This window comes from Mandrillus leucophaeus, unplaced genomic scaffold, assembly GCF_000951045.1.
Source record: "Mandrillus leucophaeus isolate KB7577 unplaced genomic scaffold, Mleu.le_1.0 Scaffold15, whole genome shotgun sequence".
Taxonomy (NCBI): Eukaryota; Metazoa; Chordata; class Mammalia; order Primates; family Cercopithecidae; genus Mandrillus; species Mandrillus leucophaeus.
Genome location: NW_012101476.1, coordinates 2,528,680 through 2,549,238, shown reverse-complemented (window position 1 = coordinate 2,549,238; position 20,559 = coordinate 2,528,680). Strand labels below are relative to the sequence as shown.

The following is a 20,559-nucleotide window of genomic DNA, read 5'->3' as shown; positions in this document are numbered from 1 at the left end:
TGCACTCCATCAATGCACCGGAAGGGCCAGTGCGATCCCTCCCAACTGCCCAGGCCAGGGCTGGGGGCAGGGGCTCGCTCTGCCCTCCCTCTTTCAAGGAAGAGGTTTTCTGAACGTCTCTGGAAAGCTGGGAGCAAAGCCACCAAAGCCCTCAGTGCAATTGGAGAGACTGAAGCCTGGTGAGGGGCAGCTCAGAGTCCACCAGACAACTGCAGTCACAGCCTTGAGCAAAGAGCCCACCAGGCATGAGTCATGCCCCTCCTGCTGGCAGAGGGGAGGGAAGAGAGGAAGCCGGAGAGGAGACTGGAGCCAGGCCTTGGGGGATGGGCAGGCACAATCTGGCTGGGGGGAGGGGTCTATGAGTTGTGGAAAGGGGCCAAGCAACTGCACCAGCAAGCCTCTGAGCCAAGGAGAGGATCCTGTGGGCTTTGGAGTGGGGCCAGTGGACGCAGGCCTTGGGTGGTCAACCATCCTGGTTTGCCCACAAGTGACAGGTTTCTGGGACATGGAACTTTCCATGCTAGAACCAGGACGGTCCCAGGCAATCTGGATGGCCACCCTAGTGGGGTGATGCTGAACTCTGGTTTTCAGTTCAACCGCTCTCTGCCTCTCAGTTTCCTCATCTGGAACGTAGAGCTTATAACAGTACCTTCTATATGGTTGCTGGGAGGTGGGGGAGAGTGACATTAAATAATGTATGTAAAGTGCTTAGCATCCGGCACAGCATCTGATAAAAATCATTAAACAAACGGCAGGTGGCCGCTGTTACTACTCCCAACTGCTAGACTATTCTTACTACTATGAGTACCAGCTAACACATACCAAGTGCTTGCCCTGCACCAGACTTTCTAAGTACCGTGCATATATTGCTAATCTAATCCTTACAATACTTAACGGGGAAGGAAGTATTATCATCCCCATTTTCAGACGAGGAAATTCAGCTGTGGACGGGTTAAGCATGCCCAGGCTCTCACACCTGCCAAGCACAGAGCCCTGAAAACCACTTCTTTTTCCACTGGAATGACCCCAAAGCCCGGGTAATGTAGGCCAATGTCAAAATGGTTCTGGTCACACTGACCCAGGGTAAGAAATGAACAAACATGCAGGCCACTCTGGAGGTGCCCTGGGGATGGGCAAGCATCCCCTGTTTTCAGGGAGACTGAGTCCCTAATCCTCAGCCGGGGTCTTCAAGACCTTCCCCTTCTGGTCCAATCAATCTAATTTATCTGGGTTCCAGGGTCCATTTACACAGCAAGAGAAAGGAACGCCTCACAATGTGCACACGCCTCCTCCTGGCCCCAGGGACTCCGCTCTTGATCAGGTATGTTTAGGTCAGATTCATGCCCATTTCCGAGATGAGAAGAGAGAGGCTTGGAAATGTGCTATGGTATGGTGCAGGGAGAGATGAGTATTAGAAAACTCCAAGGAGGGGCAGAGGTCCCTCTCTTAGAGCCCAGGGGAAACTCTGGCAGCTCAAAGGAGGCACCCAAGCACCCAGGAGTGGAGTAGTCAACCTGGACAGGTACTGCACCCAGGGAGAAAAGAGGGAGGGAGACCTGAGGCAGGAGCCCATCACCCTGCTACCTGGAGGGGAGGGAGGTCTTGCAGAGATCCCTCTTCAGACTTGGAAGCTGAGCATGCAATGCCTCCTGCCCCAATCCCTAGGAAGTTCTCAGCACTAGGAACTGCATGCTTGCAAAGCAATTAGCTTCCAGCACCCAGAAAAAAGGTCGCTGAGGGTGCAGGCAGGCGCTGGCTGAGCAGGGGCCCTGGGTAGCTGGGCCCAGTTATTTTTAGCATCTCAATTCAAGAGGGAGGAGGCCCTCCTTCCCACCAGGTAAATGTCAGCGCCACTGGCAGCCACGGCCAATTAAAGCAGCTGGAGCCAAAGAGGGAAGACAGAGACTGGTGGCCTCTCCTGCTGGCCCCCAGCAGCTCCTGCAAAGGGCCTGCTCCCAACTCACCTGCCTCATGGCCCTGAACAGGAAACACTGGCTCAGTCCAAAAAGCCGGACCAGGGGCCTGACTGGAGTCCTGGCTGGGCCGTGTGACCCTGGTCAAGTCTCATGCCTTCTCTTTTCTGACTCTAGTTCCCTCTCTGGAAAACGCCACCGCCCCGCTCCGCCCACTTGATGTTATGAGGGTGACATGAGTCAGGGGTTGTGAGGATAAGAGAAGCTTGCCACCCCCTGCTGTGGGGCGGCTGCTTTATTATTCCAGAAAAGAATGGACTTCCCGAGCAGGAACCTGGGCCGTCCCGAGCTGACGGGGCCTGAGCTGGCTGCTGTACAAACTGCTGGGGGGATTTGCGCAATCCCAGAAACTTGGAATCCAAGAAGCCCATGGCTGGCGCTCTGCTGATAGGAGAGGCATGAGAGAGAGGCCGCTGCAGGTCAGTGGAGGCTCTGCAAACACAGACCGGGCCGAGCCCAAGGCTACGGGGAGGGGCCACACCTGGAGAGGGACCCAGGCACCCAGAGTGCCGGCAGCAGGCCTGGCACTGGCATGGCATTTCCTCTGCATCAGGGTATCAGCCGGCTACAGCCTTGGGAAGGAATACTGTCCCCTCCCTGTCCCCAGCAGGAGGGAAAAGGCAGAAGGAGGAAGGAGGGAGTTGGTCACAGAAAGAGAGGGGAGGCACATCTTTCATTTTATCTTGGGACCCAGATCCTTAGTACATAGTGGGGGCTGCCCTAGGGACCTAATCCCTCATCCTCCCAGGCTGGTCCAGCCTGGCAAACCCCAGAAATCTTAGGTCAGCTCTCTTCCACCGGGCAGAAGCCTTGGGTCCAGCAGCAGCCTTTTGGGCCAGCTGTCCCCCAAGGTGCTGGGGAAACCCATACTTCCCTCAGCTCAGATCCCCCACACCAGTTCACAGCCTCCAGAAGCGGATTCTTCCACTGAGGCACTTTCCTGCTGTGACTCCCCAGGTGCCTGAAGCTCAGAGGAGATGCAAGGGAAACTGAGGCACAAAAGTGGGGCAGTGACCTACTCAGAGGCATTTAGCAAGTTAGAAGCAAAATATAACCTTCTTCCTTCTGCCGTCTCCAACCCCCCGGGGGTATCTCCAGCCTCATTTCTTTCGCTGCTGCGCAGTCCCAGCCTCCACAAAGCCCCCATTATCTGCCCCAGTGTGGCTGCTGCAGGGTCTTGGCCCAGCTGTTCCCTTTGCGTGGAATGCTTTCAGTTTGGCTCATAGTATGGTCATTCTTTGGGGCTCAGCTGGCAACTCACCTCCTCCAGGAAGCTCTCCCTGACCTCTGAGGCCTTCAGAGTCCGTAGACCCTGGCCCTAGGTAATGCCATGCTGTGGTCAGCGGCCTCCCAGACGGTGAGCCGGCTGGACACTCTGCTGAGCCTTGGCAGAGGAGGCTGATGAGGGAAAGGGCAGCCCCTGGTTTCCTGAGTCCACTTTCCTTCCTCACCCTCTTGCCCCTTGTAAGCCTCACACTAGGCCCTGACTCTGAGGCATTGCCCCTAGCCCTGACCACTGGGCCTGCAAATCCCGGCCTCGCTGGGGCTCTCTGGCTAAATGGATGACAGGGTAAGCCCTCGCTCACGGTGGCAAACCTCTCACAGCAGGAGGCAGAACACAAATGCGGCTCCACGGAGCCAGGTCTGCGGGTTCCAGCGCAGCTCTCAGTCCCAGTTCTGGTGGCTCTCCACAGGTTCCCAGAGCTTCCTTGGCCCCTCGGGGTCGGTCCTGCCTTTCTGCAGATAGAAGGCTCCTATCGCTGCTGCTGCTGCTGGTCCCTGCCCCAGCCAGCCTCTGCACCCCCCATGTAGCCTACCCGGTTTAGGGTGGCTCTGCTTGCAGGCTGAGGCCAGCCCTCCTAGCTCTCACAAAGGAGCTGCCACTGCCCTACAGTTTCTTTTGGCTCCCCACTCCCTGCAGGTTCATGGCCAAACTCTGTGGCCTAGCATTCAAGGCCCTCAGGGGCTGCCTCAGCTATGGCTGACTCAATCTTCCTCCCCAGCTGGACTGCCCTGACCCATGCCACCAAGTTGTGCAGAGACCCCAGGAAGACCCTACTCTTCCACTCTATAGGAACCCCATTCTCCTTCCCCCTCCACCAGGCAGTCTTCTCTGGCTGCCTCCTACAGCATGAGGAAAGAGCTGCACCTACCTAGCAACCCTGCACTGGAGACTGTGACCTCTACTCAGACCTCCGCACCTGCGGCTGTGTTCTCCCAGCTCAACTGCAGATTCACTGTTGGATACCAGGGTCTAGCACAGTGCGGGAGCACAAGGAAGTGTTCAACCCCAAGCTGGCTGATGAAGAGAATGGATCACCCAGCAAACATGCAAGTACCTATGACAGGCAGTTTACACATATTATGGTGTCAGATAAAACTGGGCTGAGTCCTAGCTCCACTAAAACCTGTGTGACCTTGGCTAAGTTTCTTAACCTCTCTGTGCTTTGAGTTTTCTCATTTGTACAACAGGATAGTACCACCTTCAATGGGTTGTTGACACCCTTGAAGACTGCAGTTTGTAATCCCTGACCCATCCCAATCCTCTGGTTTTACAGACCAATAAACGGCTGCTCAGAGAGGGGCAGCAACTTGTCCAAGGTCACACAGCAGTTCTGTGATGGGACTGAGGCTTGAATACAAGTCCTGCTCAGAGGGCCCAACAGGACAGCAGTCCCACCCAGGTGACCCAGAGGGGCATCCTACCTTGCGCAGGAATAAGCAATGAGCTGCAAATGATTCCCAGCGCTAGGCTGGGGTGGGGGTTGTGGAGTCATAGCAGGCTGCAGAGGCTGGGGTGGAGGGCCTGGGCTGCAGGCCACAGATTCCACGCAGTGGGAGGAGAGGTGTGCATTCTCAGCTGGCGCTGAAGATTGACAGGCATGCCATATGCGGACCCTGGAATCCCAGCTCCGTGTGGCCATGGGCTGGGCCCTGGCCAGGCCTGCTGTGAGCTGGGCTTGGCATTCAAGGTCTTCACGGCCAGCCCCAAACCACCTATGTAACCCTGGAAGTCTGCTGACTGACAACTTAGGGTGTGCATGCTGGCAGCCTAAAGCCGCACACCAGGGGTTGGAGGGGCTGGCGAGGAGAGTGCAGCCTTCGCCCCAGGTGGCTGCCCACAGAGCTCTGAGCAACAGCTGTTTGGGATTGCCTCATATGAAACCCAAATCCAGCCCAACCCCAATCCCTGATCTCCCTCTTCACGTTTTCTTAAAAGACCACACAACCATGCAGCTCCGTGGAGGGAAGCCCTCCTGTGTGGCCACAGCCCTGGAGTCCACCCCCCACTCACTCCCGCTGCTGCCACCTCCACTCTACACGCTAGAAAGTGCCAGAAAGCACTAACCACGCTCCAGGTACGGCTGTGAGAGTGCCCATGGCCTACTTCGTTGAATCCCTCACAACTAGAGAGGTATTCTCCCCATTTTTATAGATGAGTAAATGGGGCACAGAGAGGTGAAGTCACTAATGAGAAGCCACAAAGAAAGGGGTAGCAGAACTGGAAAACCTCCACGCCTCAGCCCAGTCTCCTGCCGCAGTCCGCCAGCATCCTCCACACTCATCCACCAAGAGTGTTCTGAGTGTCTTTCGTGAGCTGCCAGCCATACGGAACAGTTTGTCATGCCCCTGACGCGACACCCCTCTCATCCGGCCAGCCTTTGCCCGCAGTTGCAGCCCAGGCCAGCTAGGGCCTTCTCACCTCCGCCCCAGACTTCGGAGCCATGTACACCTGGCTCTAGCCTGCTGAGCAACGTGAACTGGGCCACATCACTTGTGGGGAAAAGCAGGGCTGGGCGCGTGTCTACTCTAGCTGGCTGGACCTCCGTGCTCTGCCAGACCCTCTTCAGCAACCCACACACCTCTCCTAGGCCAGGGGCTGGAGCTTTCTACCAAAAGGGAAAAGCCAGTCTTCCCAAATGCTGCGAGATGAGGCGGCCGAGGGTAGAGCCTAGGTACCACTCTCTGCTGCCACTGTCTACACCCCTGCCCAATGTGGGTCTGACCTCAGCCTAGGAACTTAGGGTGGTTGTACCTCTGAGCCTCTGTTTTCCTATCTAGCAAATGGGAATAGGGCCTTTCAAGAGTTCTCAAGGGTGTGATGGGTGTGAAAGGGCTTTGCACACTGAAGAGAACTCTATAGTGCAAGAGGTCACGGCAGCTACTGAAGGTATCACAGAGCAAAGGCTGGAAGGGAGGAGCTGGGGGTCAAAGAAGTCTCCATGACATCTAACCTGCAGGAGTGAGTCTGCCAAGGAGAGATGGATGGGTAGGCAAGGGGCAGTCCAGACAGAAGGCTCTGCAAATAAAACAGAGTAGACTCCCCATATCCTCCACTGCCCAGCCTGGTGGATTTGGAAAAGCACAAAACACCAGGCCACCAAGGTAGACAGGGGCAGCGCTGGAAGGTAAATGGGGCGGGGCAGGAGAGCCTTGAATACCACTACCTGACGGAAAGGGCTGCCGTTCCACCCTGGCCAAAGCTTCTGTCCTGGACTGCTTGGGATAAGCTAGATGCTGGCACCACTGACCCTCCTCTGCAGGCAGGAGGGTACCATCGCTCACTGGCAGATGAGGCTTATGGAGATGAGGGGGACTTGCCCAAAGTCATCAGGCTGGTAAGTAACTGGTGGCGCCTGCACTCGAACTCAGTTCTTGGCGCTAAACCCCACAACTGCTACACTTACTCAAGCAGGGTTGGCTTCATGGGCCGTCACACAGGGCTGCAAGCTTAGAAGGACCCTACTTTGCTGTCATCATCTTGAAATCCTTTATAATTCACGAACAAAGGGCTCTGCATTTTCATTTAGCATTGGACCACAGCTGAATTATTAGCTAGCCCTGATTCTAGGAGACTCTGATGGGTGTTGTTGGGTGCAGGTGCAGGTGCGAAGGGCCATGAGTAAACTCTCATTTTTCTGGGACTCTGGTGGAGCGGAGCCTTCTGCTGGGTCTTCCTTGGCCTTTGACATCAACCTAGCAAATTTCTCTTTCCAAGGCCCAGCTTAAATGTCACCTCCTGGGGATCCTTTCCGATTTTCTTCCATAGGGGAACCTACCACCTATGCCAGGCAGAACCCTGGCTCCGTGTGCTGTGGTCCCACACTCTGACCCTTTAGGAGGTCACAGAGCCTCCCAGTGGGTATGCAAACAGTGGCTACCTCTCCAAAGGCCTAGGACTCCTCCAGGCCTCTTGGGTACCCCAGAGCTTTCTGCTGGCCAAGTTTCCAGAGGACAATCCTAAGGATGCTTTACAAAGGAGTTGTGGAGAGGAAGTTACTAGTTCATGCTAGAAAGCAGACCCCAGAAAACAGCCTATCTTTCTACTTGCAAGAAAATGGCAAATATGCCTGCAAATACTAGGTCAGAAATAAAGCCCAGATAATCCCAGAAGCCTCCTTGGGAACCCCCTCTAACATGGAGGGGCTCTCTGGGAAGGAGGGAGGGAAAGGAAAAGGAAATGTTGAATTGAGGAGGGTACAGTGTGGTTAATAAGCACCCAATCCTGGCTGTGCTACTTCCTGACTGAGTGGCCTGCCCTCTCTGAGCCTCATTTTCCTCATTTGCAAAGTGGGTAATAAATGACCTATCCCTGAAGGGAGATCATGGGAGAAAAGAGCATAAATGTTCACATCCGATGACCTGGATCTGAAGCCCAGCTCCAACACGCATGAGCAGGTGTCCCTGAGAACCTCGCCTACATTTATTGTGCCTCGATTTCCTCATCTGGAAATTGCTCGGTAAGACCTTCTTCTCAGGCTTCTCAAGGGGATTTAGAGAACTCACGGAGGCAATGTGCCAGTCTTTTGGCAGGGAGCCAAATGTGGTTGCTGTGCCAAAGCTGGGCACTGCAGGCTCCCAACTCCTCAGGAGTCAACAGGGAAGTGCAGGTGGGAAAGCGGGAGCAGGGATGACACAGACCCCCACCACCTTGGGGGAGGCAGGCAGGGTGGACTGTCGTGCCCATGATTCAGAGAGTACCAAGGCCCCAGGGGATGAGAAGCCTGGAGAGCAACAGCCCCAGCATCCCCACTCTGCCCGTAACCTATTTTCTTCTCATGAGACTACTAGCTTCAATTTGTTGAAGCCCTGCAGAGTGCCCAAAATTGCTCTCCACAATCTACACAGCAGCCTCTCATCCTTGCGGCCACCGTATAGGAGGTGGACGGGGACGATTCCTGTTTCTAGATGGGGAATGAGGCCCAGAGAGGGCAAGGGCTTGTCCATGGTCGGTTGCATGGCTGGCCCTCAAGCCCCAACACCCTCCCCAACATACACACAAACAGAGCTCCAGCTCAGCCTCGGCCCAGGCTGCCCAGAGCCTCCCAGGACCTGCTGGAAGCTTTTGCTGGTGCAGAGCTATCGACCTCTGAATTGCCTCTTCTTGTTGGAACGCACCCTGCATTGTGTGTGCGTGGATATGCAGCCCCGTGTGTGTGAGAATGCTGTGTGCTTGTGAGAGTTTGGGCTCATGTATGTGTGTAGTTCCAACAGGAGTTTGTGAATATGTATGTGAGCATGCAAGTGCATGCAAGTGTTATCTGTGTGCACTTACGTGGCACGCAGAAGCGACGTCTACGTACACGTTTGTGAGGAAGTGCGCATTTGCACGTCTGTATTATCTGTGCACTCACCACCATTCATGTCTGTATGTGCATGCACATCCTGCCAGGTTCTGCTCCATCTACTGCTTCTGTCTCCCCATACTGTAACTCACTTGGGGTCACCTCCCCAGAATTCTCCCCCCCAGCCTCTGAACCCTTTCCACGCCACTGCTACGGGGCTTGCCACATCATCGGGATCTTTCTGTTTCTCCATGGAGCAGAGACTGGGACAGGCCCCTTTCCCTTGCACTGCAGTGGGTGCCTAATCCAGGAGTTGGCACACAGTGTTTAATACAAGGTTAGGAAAACAAACATGAGGTGCAGAGGGAAAGAAAGCCTTATCCAGCCTACACACCCCTCCTCTAGAGGGCGCCCTGGCTGCCACCTCAGAGGTACCTGGAGACCAGGCCTGGTCCCTGTCGCATCACATCACATGTGATGTCATGACTGCAGACCCACGAGGAGCCTGTCACCTGGTAAGAGCCCCCCTCCCTTTTTCTTGAGTTGGGACAGGATCCGGCACTTCTGAAGACACCCATAATTGCCCAGATCCCCACTCCCAAGAAGAAGCTAGGAGCAAGGCCAGAGGCAGAGTAGGCCGGGGGGGCAGTGCCTGGCACACTGGAGCCACACAGACCTGGACTTGAACCCTAGGCTCAGCTAGGTGTGCCGCCTGGGGCAAGTTAACGTCCTGAGTGAGGTTCAGTTTTCTCACATGTACAATGCTGGTGATTACAGCATGCCCTCATAAGGCTGCTGTGATGCTGAAAGAAGTAACAACTCTACAGTACTTCGCACAGTACCCAGAATACAGCTAAGTGCTTGTTGGGTTAGAGGATATCATTACTGTTATTTCCATAGACTAGAGTAGAAAGCTGAGGCCCTCTAGAAGGAAAGGGCTACCCAAGGCTACACTGAGAGTTGGCTGCAGAATAAAATCCAATGTCTAGGTCCCAGGTCAGGACACTCACAACTCTCCTCTGTGTGGCTTCCTTTGAGAGGAAAAGGCCAGGGAACAAATAAAGACTGAGAAAGAAGCCCCACCCCTCCCCAGCCCTCTGGACCCCTGAAACAGCACCATGCACTCTGGGTGGCCCATACTCCCTGTCTGCCCCACATCAGCAGGTGCATAGCACCAGAGGGCCAGCCCATCTTACTCACCTGCTCAGGCCTCCGCCGAAGGACCAGGACTCAAGTCTGCTGAGAGTGTCTGGAGGACGAGGCAGCAGCCCCAGCAGCAGTACGAAATCAGAATACAGCTGCCGTGAGTCCTGTGGGAGACAAGAAAGGGGACAGTGAGCTCCACGCTCTGACCCTGCGGGCAGCCCCTCACCCACATCACGGACCTCTAGGTCCTTGCTGCCATCTCCTGGAAGATGGAACTGGCCCACCAACATGGAGCTACCCTAGACACTGGATACCGCCCCGCCACTGCCAAATAAAGGTCGCAGCTCCTGAATGGCACATTCGAAGCCCCAGCTCCGGCCAGGCAGCCCTGCAGCCCTGAAAGCCACAGACCACAGCAGCAGCCAAACCTGCCCGCCCACCACTGGGTTCCAGTCAGTCCAGCCTCCCAGAGCCCCTGGCTCCGGCCTTGGCACACGCTGGGTGCCCCAATCAGAGCTCTTCTCCCCACTTCTCTGTCTTTCAAAGGCCCCTGGCCTTCAAGACTCTGCTCAAGTGCTTCCGTGGAGCCCTCTCCCACCTGCCCCTCCTTGCTCGTTCGTCTCCAGTGGGCTGTGCACCTGGCCAACCCTGCCTCCTCCCGCTTCCCACCGGACACTCTCCCACTCCAGGCCCAGCTCCTGGACATTGGGAGTGAGGTCTAGTTTCTCTCTGTCCTCTGAACTGGTTAACAAAGACCACAGAGACTCCTTGATGGAGGAATGGTGCCGTGAAGGTGTGCAGTGAACAAACAGAACAACATGGGACGACTGAAGGCAGGAGGCCTCCCCGCATCCCTTCCTCTGTTCAATTCTAGAATATGGGGCCAGGTTGATGAGAAGAAAGAGACTTGGTGAGGTTGATACTTTTCTCTGTCATTTTACAAATGAGGAAACTGAGGCCCTGAGAGGGAAAGGGTTCCTCACATGGTGAAAGGCAAGGCTGGAGTGAAGTCCAAACCTCCTCAGGGATGGAAGCAATGTGGCCGTCTTCCCCCCAGCTCCTGCATTTGCAGACCCCTGGCTTCCCTGACTGTTGAGGGTCAGGTCAACCATGAAAGGCAGCTTCTGGGAAAAGGAGAAGGCAGTGGGAGGCTTCTGGGGTGGAAAAAGTGCAGCAGGAACGCTCACCCTCAGAAAAGAGGGATCAGCCTCAGGGCTCCACTTCTCCCGACCTGGGGGCCTGAGGCTCAGGGCGGGCAGAGGGGACATCATGGGAAGCCCCTTCCAGTGTCCACGAGATGCACCTCCAGCCCATCTGGGTCTTCTAAAGTCCCCTTCTGCTGGTGGGGCACACACTAGACACTAGTCCCACCACTCTGAAGAACAGTTTGGAAGGGTCTCTTACCCTGTGACCTCTCCCATGACCCAGCAACTCCATGTCCACAGAAAAATGTGCATATGTTCACCAGAAGACATGTGCTAGAATGCTCGTTGCAAGGCAATTCATAACAGTCCGAAAATGAAAACTTCTCAAATGGCCACCAACCACAGAATGGGTCAACTGGTGTTTCCACACAACAAACTGCTGCACAGGCTTGGGAATGAGTGATCTGCAACGTCATCCAACAACACCACGGGTAAATCTTGCAAACATAGTGTTGACTCAAAAAGCCAGGCACAACAGAGAATACACTTAAGAGATCCATTTATATAAAGGTCAAGAAGGGCAAAAAGACTCTACGCTTGTAATAGACGAAATACGGCAGGGTCCTCGGGAGTTCCTCCTATCAAAAGGTGGAGTCTGTTCTCCACCCACTGAGAGCTGGCCTTGAGAGTTGTTCAGATCAATAGGATTCAGTGTGAGTGACATTTTATGAGTTATAGAGACTAGGCCTCAAGAGGTCCTGCCATTTCTAGCCTTCCCTCTCTTGGGAGGCTGCAGGCCATGGAGGGAGGTGTCTGTCTTCCTGGAGGGTGGGGAACTCCCCCGGCAACAGCCAGCACCCACTGCCTGTGTGACTGAGGCCGTCTGGACCTTCCAGTCCAGCAGACCCTCAAAGGTGACTGGAGCCACATGAGCCGAAGGGAATCGGGGGAGGAGCCAAAGGGAATCGGGGGAGAAGCCCAGCCAAACCACAGAACTGTGAGGTTTCATAAATGGTGTCTGCTTTAAGCCACCAAGTTTTCAGGTGGTGTGCTGGGCAGCAGGAGATAACTCACAGCAGGCTGGAAGTCAGGACAGTCAGTATCCTTGAGGCGGCAGTGACTAGAGGGCACAGGGGCTGGTCTGCAAGGTTCTGTTTCTTGATCTGCCTGGCGGCTACAGAAGCATGTGCCCTTCAGGATAATTTGTCAAGCTACAAATGTAGGAGATACACACTTTTCTGCATGGGTGTAACACTTCAATGGGAACTAAAGACAAATCTTTCCGTGGCTCTCTGCCCAGGTGAATCAGGTCAGCCCCGCCCTGGCCGGCTGGCCTCTGTAGCCCATCCCCAGCCCTGCAGGCTCTACGTCACTCTTTGGTGCACCTCCACAGGCTGCATCACACCTCCACCCCAGGATGCCCTTCCCCTTCCTACCATGCTCAAGCCTGCAGTCAGGTGGCACCTTCTCCTGGAAGCCCTCCCTGACCTCCCCAGGCCTTGCCTGGGTGTCCATATTCACACAGTTCTCTCTCTGGGGCTGGGTCTTCCCCAGGGTGTGTAAGTCTCTCTTCTGCCTTCCCAGCTCTCAGAGATCTCTAAGCAGAAGCTCTATCACGGTTGGGTGGCACCCCTATTCATCTTTCCCCAGGGTCGAGACACCCCCAGCCATACTGTGAGGGCAGAGCAGGTTTCAGGGGAGAATGGGGGACTGGGATCACAAGATGGGTCAGCTGCCAGCACAGAAAATGGCAATTCTCTCCTGGGGTCCCAGCCTTCTCCCACGGAGATGGAGGGTGGGGCTGAATCTGGGGATGCGGTAAGGGGCTAAGAGTGCAGGGTTTATGGTGGGGATTATACTCCCCATTTTGCAGTAGACCATGATGCCCAGTAAATGTGCGCCACTCCTCCCCTCTTAATTATCTATTAAAACAAAATTGGGAGACCCATGGTAGTAGTATAATGCTACACCCTCTGGCAAAACAATGCGAACTGCTGGGCAGACAGAAGGAAGAGCTGTAATGCCAGACAAAGTCTGGGCATCGGCTCCACCAAAATCCTTCCACGTATTGACTCCATGAATTGTCCATCAGCCCCGAGTGACTGAGAAGGCGGAAGCCCTCCCACGTCCGACCTCAGGTGAGTGACTGGCTGGGGCCTCAGCTGATCCCTAAAACCAGGGCCTTGGCCTGGCCACCCCTCTAAGGGCCTCTTGCCCCCATATTTGCAGCTCCAGCTCTGTCCTAAATAGGTATGTGGCCTCTGGGGAAATCTCTCAGCCCTCAGGTCCCCCCAGTGTCATCTAAGAGCTATGGCTGACACAACGATCTCTGATGAGCCAGTTTTCTCTCCCGTGGGAGGAACGGAGTTCCTGATAGGCCAAGGTGGTGCTCAGGCCCAGCCTCTTTCCACCTTCCTCAGGGTCCCCACTGTACCCGCGATGATGCTTACCAGCTGTAGGATGATGCAGCCACCTCACGCACTACAGGCAGGCCACAGCACCTGTCACCTTTCTGCCTTCTACCTCCAGGACCTTTTGCTAAGAGAGGAAGCTCCTTACCCAGCAGAGAGGCCCAAACAAGCCAGAAAGTGGCGAGGCTGGGAGAGGGAAAGACATCAGATCCCAGGAATCACGGTCTGTCCCATAGCAGAGAAAACTCCAAGCCCACAAGGGCAGCTGGGTAGGTCACAGCCTAACATCAGAAGCAACTCTGGACTAGAGTACGCCTTCCACAAGTGGGTCTGCTACCTTGAGAGGTGGTGAGTACCTCATTCCCAGAGGCATGCAAGCAGAAGGGAGCTGCCACATGGTACCGTGGGTGCTATAAGCACCAGAACAGAGCTGGACTCTGTAGTTCCCAAACTCCTCTGCTAAGAATCACCTGGGCTGATTGTTAAACCCACAGCTTCCCAGGCCTCTCCCCTGGGAATGGAAGTCTATGGGTCTGGAACACAGCCCAGAAATTCAAATTTTTAGCAAGTCCTCTCGGGTGATGCTCTGCATCTGGAAAGTTTGGGGGAGCACTGGCAGATGACCCTCCAGGTCCCTCTGAGTCCCTCACTCCACTCCACCACCCACACCCCATCTGGAAGACACCACCCGGGCAGCAGCCTTACTGCATCGTTAAAATAAAAATGATTTAGAAGCTTTAGGAGGGGGCAAAGATGTCAGGGGGAGGGGAGATTCTCAGCCCGTGGTGATACCGGCGGCAGCTCCTTCCTAGCCCCCCTGGGCCCCCCAGAGCCATCCAGAAAAAAAGCTTAGCATTTGAGAGGGGGGTGCTGACAGCTGTTCAGCTGCTGCTCAGTGAGGCCCCGGAAAAGCAATTATCTTGCTCTTAGCAGAGAGGAGCTGGCTTTTACCCGCCCCTTCCCTCCCTCCCTTCTCCCTCCCACCTTCACACACACACACACACACACACACACACACACACACGCACGCACACACACTCCCAGGCCAAGATGCTGTGGCTGGCTCTGAACCTGCCTTCCCCCACCCCTAGCCTCCAGATTTCTCCGACTCACTCAACCTCCATCCTCAGAGCACATTTCCAACACTTAAATCATTTAGCCCGCTAAACCGGAGACGGCGAAATGGGTGCTATTTCTTAAAAACATACAGAGAGCGTATTAAATTATTGATAGCCATTAAACAGGGGGAAAAAATTAAACAGCTCTCAGCTCTTATCAATCATTCATGCAGTTTCCACTGGGGTGTTTTCTGGAGAGTGATCACTCTGGCAACCCGGGGAGCCAGCTCCTGCTGGGCAGGGAAGGCTGCCGCTGCATGGAAACGGAGGGGGCCACCCCAGTCCCCAGCAGTCAGCGGGGCAGCACTGCCCTCAGAGGGGATCAGGGGCAGGGGTCGGGCAGGCAAGTCAGCCTCTCTCCATTTGCAAACTCCCACCTCCTCTTCACCACACCATTAACAAAGGGAAACTCCAGCACTGCCTTCAGGAACCCCCTTAATTAAATCCAGCCTGCTTTTATTGAGCTGATACTACACATCAGGCCTGTAGGACCCACAAAGAAAAAAGCCTCAAGGCACCTACTCAGGCGAACGGGCTCCAAACGTGAATATACTACACTGTGACAGGAGCCGTCAATGGAGAGGGGGCTCAGAGGAAAGGGGGGCAGCCTTGGCCAGAGTAGGGGGCCAGGGAAGTCTTCACCAAAAAAGTCATTCTTGTGTAAATTCTTGGAGGGGGAGCAGAAAATCACCCAGACAACGAGTTGGAAAGGGCATTCTAGAAAAAGGGAATAGAATAACTCAGGCGAAAGCACAGCCTAGCGCGGTGCCTGTATCTCAGCACCCACCCTGCCAACAACAGCCTGTGGGGTGGGGGCCTGGGCACAGGAAGTGGAGTGTGGAGCAGCTGGAACTTCAGCCTCTCCTCCAGGCACTGGTCATATTAAGGCCAGGCCAGGGGAGGGAAGCACAAGGCCAGGACCCTCCAGGTGTGGATGGGCAGGAGGTTGGGGTTCACCCCAGCTGCCCGGGCAGCAGCACCTCCACCCCCGCATGGCAGATCCATTTCCTGGCTCTGACTCAGGACACCTAAGCCAGCGTGACGCAGACCACGGAGGCTGCAGGCCCAGTATGCTGCCGGTCTCTCGGCCACAGACAAGCCTGGCAGAGCTGCTCAGGAGACAGGCTCCCTCCTACCACTGAGCCATGCCAAGGACCTCGGCACCAGAGCTGTGGGAGCCAGCAGACACCTGATACCACCCAGCCTCGCCGCACAGGGACCATCCACAACCAGAGGCCACTTGAGGCTCCGAAGCCAGGCCTGTCCCTGCCCTGGTATACAGGGCCAGCTCTGTATGCTGAAAGCTGTTCAGAAGCCCTCACTTGCTGCCTTGTTCAGAGCCCAGGAGATCAGGAGCTCAGGATCTCAGGAGCTGGGAGCCAGGAGCCAGGAGGAGGCCCTGCCAAGTGTTGATAGCACCCTCGCCAGAGAAAGCTGCTGTCACAGGGAAACATTCTGGGGAGAGTGGCTGTTTACCACCAACGCCTGGGACCGTCAAGAAATAATCAGAAGAAATTAAATTTGCTAAGTTGTGAAAGATATAAAGGAACCCTCCCTCCCCAAACACCCAGACATTTTGACCTGGACAATCAGGCTGCTCTCTTTTGACCTGGTTTGGGGGAAATGTCCTTAGATCTGCAGGAATGGGTGGGTGGTGGGATATGTGCAATCAGCCAGGATTCGGAGACTGGGTCCTCAGTTCTGCCTGGGCTCTGCCATCAACCCTCCCCTCTCTGGACCTCGTCTGCTCCTCTCCTCTGTACAGGGACAGATACACATTCCAGGCTTCTTCAGCCACGCTGATATTACAGGGCAGAGGTGGCTTCCAGGCAGCCTGTCCACAGAGCCTGCCAGGAACATGGGGTTCCTGAAGCCTACCCCAACACCTCTGCTATGCTCACCCGAGGACTTTCGGTGATGGAGCCCAGTGGGTCTGAAGTCATCAGCCATTTCCCTGCTCCCTCACACACCTGTGCTCACACCTGAATTGCTACATGTAACCCCCTCCCTTTAGTTCAGCCTCCACACAGGTACAGGACCCGTGCCGAGCGTGGGTCCAACCTGGCACAGAGCAGGCTGTCAAGGAAGGTCTGCTGACCAGCAGAATCAAGACAGGAACGGGCAAGCGACCCTACCACCCAAACTGAACACACCTGTCCCCCACTCAGGTACTAGCCCTGACTCCCCACTGCCAGCACATCCCACTGCCAAATTTTCAGGTCCTGCAAGTCCTTCACTTGTGAGTTGTGTCCACACTTCTAGAAGTCTCTCACACCCTCTACACTCCAGCCATACCACAATTACTCAGTGTTCCCTGGATGTTCATGCCCCAGGGCCTTTGCATATGCCATCACCTTTTCAACCCAGCCAAGTCCTACTCTGGGTCAAGTTCTAACTCCCCATTTGTAACTGTCGCAACACTTTACACTAAACTGAATTCTGTTCATATTTGTTCCAAACACTCAAACAAACCACCCCGGCCCCCAGCCTGCAGCCCCCGATCAGCTCTTCCTAATGGCTAACCTACATCACACCTGCTGTACTTTTAAAAACCATTCCCTGGATGGTGGGTGAGACGTTCTCGGCCAAGTATAAGTGAGACTGTATTCTTGGAGCTCCCGAAACTGAGGGAAGGGGCAAGCTTGGGAATTTCCAGGCAAAGCCAGCAGAAATTGGCCACAAATGAATCATTAACTCTCAAGTCGAGAGCTCCGAGTAGCTGGTGCCAAGGTCTCAGGCTCTGGCCTGTGTGGGCCCACTTGGCCTCCCTTGGCTCAGGCCTGAGGGTGCACATCCCCCACCACCCCCACCCCCTGGCCATCTGCTTCACCCCACAGCCACTGGCCACTGAGAGCAAAGACTGGGTGGCCAGGGCAGGCCAAATGTCTGATGGGAGAGGGCACGCCTTTCCCCAGGAATGACTCCAAACTTTTGCCCACACTCTTCTCTCCTTCTGGAATGCTATCCCTTCCAGTGAGCTAAATCCTCTTTGTCCTTCAAGGACTGGCTCCAGCCTGGCCTGCCTCCTCCCTTGCCTGCCCACCTGGGCCCCATGACCTCCGAGCCCCTGCAGCCCTGCCTGTGTCTACCAGCTGTCTCCTCCCTGCCCTGGCCTGGGTGCCAGGGCCTTGTTTCTTCAGTGAAGCCCCTGCTAGGATGGGGACATTTCATGCTCTACTGGACCCTAGCAGCTATCATTAAGTTGGGCACAGACTGGGAAGCCCACCGGTCATGGGGACTGCTCATGGGCTCTGTGCACAGGGGCCCTGGTGGTGGTCAGCCCAGGAGCTGGGCAAGGGGAGCAGGTGGGTTGGCAGCCATCTGCATAACTGTGCAAGGAGGCCCTGGCTGCCAGTGGCCACCCCATCTGGAAGCACAGGTGAGTGCATGGCAGATGATGTATTGATACCTGTAACTGGGATACCTGTTAATGAGGTATAATCTGTGTTTCCAGACTTCATGTCCATCGGTCACGAAGTTCATGAGTTTATGCCCTTCTTCCAGACAGCTTAGAAGAACTATGGTGAAACTGGAAGCCCCAGACGGCAGTGTTGGCAGTGGGGGCTGCAGTCCTCACCTAGCTCAGGTAAGACACCATGTTCCCCTGTGGGCCTTCTTTCAGAGCCTCTGAGCCAGGTGCGGTGCAGCCACCATGTGGTTCAAAAGAGATGGGTAAATGTAACCACTGGCTTCCCACTGTGGGGCTGGGTGGCTGCAGGGGGCACAGCATTCAGGGTCCCAGGAGCCAGCTCCTTTGTAGTCTGCCAAAATCAGTACCAACCACCTCCTTCCCCAGGGCACCTCTTTCAGGCTGAGGCTGCCAGTTTTAGCATGGCCCTCCTAATTCCCTGGAAGAAAAGCTTGAACTCTTCTTCGGTGGGACGGATGCACATGAAGTCTGGAAACACAGATTAAACCTCATTAATAGGTATCCCAGTGTGATATTAAAGCACCATCCGCCATGCATTCACCTGTCCTTCCAGACCAAGTGGCCACCGGTATGGCAATAAGGCCGGAAACAAGAATAACAAATACCACTGATTTGAGCAGCTGCTTTGTGTCAAGCTCTGTGCTTAGCTCCACACACATTTCTCCTGAATTCTCCCACCATGTCAGGAGTAGATACTACTATGAACATGCCTCCTGGAAAGATGAGAAATCCAAGGATAACAGAGACGAAGACGAAGTAACCTTCCTACATCCAAAGCCAGAGGGTGGCAGCATGGCGGTTTGGATGCAGGTATCTGGCCCAGGCCCTGCGTGCCACCCCCAAGCGCCCAGCACCCCTCATCTCCTTTGCTCAGAGCTGGAACAAATGCTATGGGTACCACCCTGCAGCCTTCACTGAACCTTTTTCTCATCTGACCTTCAAAACACTCCATGAGACCACTGGTGAGGGTCATTATTGCCATTTTACAGATGGGGAGACTAAGGGCTGCTGGGGGAAGGAACTTCTCTAGCAGTTTCTGCACCCCTTTTGTCCTCACAATAACCCCATGAGGTAGCTGTTGCTAAGACCATTTTGCAGGTGGGAAAACACTGAGGATGGGAGAGGCAGAGGGGCTGTCTAGAGCCTGGGTTTGTGCACCGGGCTGCCTGACCCTTGACTGGGCTTCTTCCATGACCCAGGGCTGTCCTCAAGGCCTGGCACAGAATATGGGCGAGTGCGTGGGCATGGGGGGGAGAAATAAAGGCTGGATCAGGAACCCAGTGTGGGGACCTGGGGGTGGGCGCCACATCCCTCCCTCCCAGCCTCCCCTCTCCAGCACCATCCATATGGAGGTGGGGTGGAGATGCTGAGGACAGATGAGGCTACCTCCCCAGTTCCTTCAGGACTCCTGGGCTGGGGCACTCTATACTCATTTACAATGACAGAGAGTCTTATCCACGAGCCTAATGATCAGGCGGGGGCAGTCAAGCCATGCTGGGCACCGGGTGTGTGTTGCACGCAAGGATGTGAGTGTCGACAACACCCATAGTGAAAAAGACAGGATGAGGTGGCAGCTGCATGCCCACACGTGTGCACACAGACACATGCACACAGGCGCACATGCACAGAGGCGTGTACACCCCTCACCAATGCATATCCACACTGGGACACACACAGGACAGCGGACAGACATCCCCTTCCCAGAACCACAAAGAGATCAACACAGAGAGACGCAGCCCAGAGGACATAGGCACACGGATGCCTGCAGAGTGCAGGCAGACACACACATGTGTGCACCTGGGCACACCTGTGCTCATCTGCACACAGGCCCAGAGCAGCACACACCTGCATGCTGGGCTAACACAGCTGATGGGCTGTGGGCAGGGATGTGGACAGCCTCAGATGCACACAGAGCATGTGGGCCTGGGCGTGCCTACCCAGGCATGGGTCTGGGTGCATGCATGTGAGCCTCGGTGGTGGTCAGCCTCAGGAGCCAGGCAGGGGAGCAGGTGGGCTGGCAGCAAGATGGGCTTGCAGAATTGTGCAAGAAGCCCCTCACTGCCTCTGTGCTGATGGAGTCAGGCCCGTCCAAAACAGCCCCATAAATCAGGACGCTGCCTGCTGCAAGCATTTACATCACTGTCCCCGGGATGCAGAGCTTAGAACAGAGAAGCAGCCGACCTCAGGCCCTGCTCCCCGATCTGTGTGCATTACGGGGAGATGGTTGGTATTTGGCATTCCTTCCACCCAAGGCCACCTCCCCACCCTTACCCCAATCAGGCCCCCTGTCCTGCTAGCCCACTATGTCCTGCCTCCCTCAGGCCTTTCTTCCCCATCCCACCTTTCTTCCTTCACTTTCAGCCTGAGATCTCAAAGTGCACCACCAGCCTGAGCACCACCATCCCATCCCCAGTGCTGAAAGTTTCTCCCAGCAATCAGCACCCTAGGACCTAGGTATGGGTGGTTGGGGTGAAGAGTCCATTTCCAGACAGCAACACTCCAGGTGGTTATCAGATCCAAGATCTGAGCTGGGGTTCATACCCAGCTCCACCTCGGATGAGTCCCGCCACCCTTTCTCCCAGCCTCACTTCCCCTGTCTGTAAAGTGGGGACTGGAATGGGCCCTCCCAGGACTGCTTGTCCTGAGGATCTGCTGCCTAGGGAAAAGCTCCTCTGTGGATGCTGATTAATTATGACTATTAATAATACAACCATCTGTATCTCACAGTGGAGCGAGGATGATTAAAACTGGGCCCTATGCCCCAGTGGCA

The 20,559-nt window shown here is 55.3% G+C and overlaps 1 protein-coding gene across 1 annotated transcript in view; it reads right to left on the bottom strand.

The window, feature by feature from the left end:
• Positions 1-9,849, bottom strand: part of ZMIZ1 (zinc finger, MIZ-type containing 1) — a 193,652-nt gene extending 183,803 nt beyond the window's left edge. The window contains exon 1 of the mRNA XM_011974887.1: positions 9,740-9,849. The gene's annotated coding sequence lies outside the window, so the exon portion shown is untranslated. The remainder of the gene's footprint in view (positions 1-9,739) is intronic.
• Positions 9,850-20,559: the final 10,710 nt, after the last annotated feature.